Source organism: Echinops telfairi, unplaced genomic scaffold (assembly GCF_000313985.2).
Source record: "Echinops telfairi isolate 266 unplaced genomic scaffold, ASM31398v2 ScPeMD7_7459;HRSCAF=8497, whole genome shotgun sequence".
In the NCBI taxonomy this organism is placed as follows: Eukaryota; Metazoa; Chordata; class Mammalia; order Afrosoricida; family Tenrecidae; genus Echinops; species Echinops telfairi.
The window spans coordinates 3,658,959-3,662,212 of record NW_022111359.1 but is presented as its reverse complement, the minus strand read 5'-3'; positions in this window follow the sequence as shown (position 1 = coordinate 3,662,212).

The window sequence follows — 3,254 nt, the reverse complement described above, 5'->3', positions numbered from 1 at the left end:
AAAAAAACGGGCTTTCTACTCCTGTCAACCATTGCGGTCTCTGAAACCCACAGGGGGTCGCTATGAGCAGTAAGTGTGGACTTTAGGGTTTCAGCAGGGAACTTGGTCCAAGTCATAGTGACCTTATATACAACACGAGGTCCTGCGCCCACCCCCCTCCCAATTGTCCCGTGTATGCCCATGGCTACAGCCACTGTCCGCCCTGCCCGTCAAGGGTGTGCCTTTTTCTGCTGATGAACTTATTTTTCCAGGGACTGTCGCCTCCTGATGACACGTCCAAAGCACGTACGTGAGGCGAAACCTCGCCTCCTTCTCCTCTAAGCAGTCTTGCTGTAAAGGTTACAGTCTAGAAAACGCCCATGCGGGCAGCCTTGCTCTGCCCTGCAGGGCCCCCGCCAGTCAGGAGCGGCCTGAAGGCGCACCCCTTGAGAAGGAGGCCTCCCTGGGGCTTTATTTGTTTTCTCCAGATGTGGTCTAAGGGGTCCTTCACCTCATGGTCCACGCCAGTGGCTTCTGGGGTGGGAACCCCCTGCATGGTTCAGAATGCACATTGGGATGCCAGGATCCTCAGGGGGAGGCACCCCACCTGGGCTCCGTTCTGGTGACTGCCCCCAGACGGACCTTCTCACACCTGCCCAGGGACGCCTGGGGACAGACAAGCTGGATGGCAGTGAGGGGAAGCGAGATTCTGCAAGGAAGCCAATTGCCAGGACTTCCTTCTGCTGCACCCGATGGAAGCGGATCATCTGCCTGGCCCTTCTTCTAAAGCCCCGCTGGGCTTCAGTTCCCACCACCACCTTTCAGGTTAGCCTTGGTTGCCAGTTTTCCCATTCATAGCAATTGATGCAGGCGTGCGTGCGCGCACTGCTCTGGCCCCGCCCTGTCCCTGCCGCTGGGGCTGAGGGCACGGGCCTGGAATACACCATCCAGAGGTTAGGCTAGAAACACTTGGGTGCCGTGGCTGTTTATGGAGCGGGTGGCAGTTAGATTTTCCATCAACTTGCCCCCATGTGAAAATGCCAGGGTGGAGTCCAACCTCTCCCGCTGGCCTGATGATGCCTCCATGGGGCTGTGGCCCTTTCTGTAAGCAAGAAGGGGAGGCAGCCCCTTTCCCTCGCTTGCCCTCTGCCTGCTTCCTGGCTGACACTCTGCGTCCAGGGGAGGCCCTGTGTGGACCGCTGACCCTGGAAGTCCACCTCCGAGCTGTCTGCACCCTGCTCACTACTTTCCCACGCGAACGACTCTGCACCCTGTGATCTCCCGCTTCCCCTTTCGGCACCATCGGCCTGCAGCCACCCGAGCCCGAAGAGGGCCCCGCCAGCTGAGGACCGTGGACTTGGAGTTGGAGCGGGCTGGGACGGCTTCTTGAGACACAATTACTTCTGGATATGAAGTTCCTCGTACACATCTATGAATGTCACTGGTCTTGTTTTCTGAGACAACCCAGCCTGACACTGACGCCTCTCTGTCTGAGACACAAAAAGGTTTTCTTTGACCTGCGATGCCTCCTGTCCTCTCCTGGGCAGCCATCAGGCCCAAGCGTCTTTTAAAATCAAATCAGTGAAAATAAAATACTGTGTCCCCTTCGTGGCGACCCCACACGGCACACTGGAGGAGAACTCCGCTCTGGAGCTCAGCCAATGAATCCCCACCCCCCACCCCGCCCTCTGTCATTGTCAGTAGATCACCAGGTCTTTCTTCCGAAGCACCTTAGGGTAGACTCAAACCTCCACCTCCGATCTTGGCGTAAAGCCATAGCACCAGCCTTCGCTCCATCCCAGGGGCTCCTTTGTTGCCCCCACCAGTGGCCTCAGTGGTTTCCTTGCCCCCGAGGGACCAGCTGGGGGAGACTTCCCTTACTCCAGAGGAAACGGAGCAAAGGAGGTGGCCAGGATTTCCTTCTCTGACCTGGAACCCCCGGGCCTGGAGAAAGAACAAGACATCTTCGTCCCAAAGGCTTGGGGACCTTCTTGCTGGAAATAACTGCCAGCCATCACCTAAAACCCAAAGCTGAAAGCCGGGCTCAACTCTGAGACTCAGAAAGGGCCCGTGCCAATGACATCATCTCTTGTCAACTTGCGAAGGGGTGGAGTCTAGCCTGTCAATCAGGTCCTAGCCAATGAGGCCTCTGTGTGGGCATGGCCTTCTCTTAAAGATTCTGGAACTCCTGTCTTCCTCCCTGGAGGAGGGACACACACTCTCCCTGTGAGACATTCCTGTTGACAAGCCACATGGAGCTAAGCTGTTGACAGCCAGAACCCTGGAGCTGGAGGAACCACATGGAGACTCACGCCGCTAAGATGTTCCACTGCCACCGGACCCACAAGACTTTCCACCCACTGGTCTGTGATCTTCCTGCACTCCCTGTCATTGCATGTGTTGCGTGAGTCTGAAGAGGAATTTACAGACTGGTATCAGACATATCGGCTAATGTCAGACTTCTGACTGGGCTGGGATGTTTTCTATGTAATTATTCTTTTATATAAAACTCTTTCTTACACATATGAGTCTCCCTGGATTTGTTTCTCTAGTTTATCTGGATTAACACAGGGCCCCACCCTGCCCTCACCAGCTAGAGGGAGAAGGTGGAATGAGGGGAATAGGTGTATGTGTCTCAAAATCCCGCCCCCCCCAACCCCAGGCTCCAGAGCTACCTGTGCCCAGGGTGGGTGACATAGAGGCTTTGGAGAAAAGTCCCATGAGTTAGCAGGCGGTGGTGAGAGGTCTCCGAGCCACAAGGTCGGCTGTTCTAACCGGCTCAGGTGCCTCAGGGACAGTGATCAGTTTCTGAAATGCTGCTGCAGCACCTTAGAAATCCTATGCAGCCACTTCCCATGCGCAGTGGGGCCCCTATCGGTGGGAGGTATCCATGGAAGGCTGGGGCTTGGAACTGAAGCCCCGCGGTGCCCCGGAAGAAAGGCCTGGCGATCTGCTCCCACCAAGGTGCTGCGGCAGGGAGGCCTGGCAGTCAGCTTCCTTGACGAGTCCCACTCCCGCCTACACAGGGCTTCTGAAAGTTTTGCCAGCCTCGTCTTTCGCCCTTGGAACGAGCGGCCAAGAAAAACCCGGGGGGGAAGCGTGCGGTTACATTGCGCACGCCTTGCAGCGAGCACCCCAACGCCTAACCCGCTGTGCACTAGGGCTCGAGAGGTGTCAGAATTGACTCGGTGCATCTTTGGGGTTTCCCATCCCCTCCCTCTCTTCCGTGGTTGAAGCTGGGCAGAGTGGTCCAGGCCCGGTCCTGCTGTCCCCCG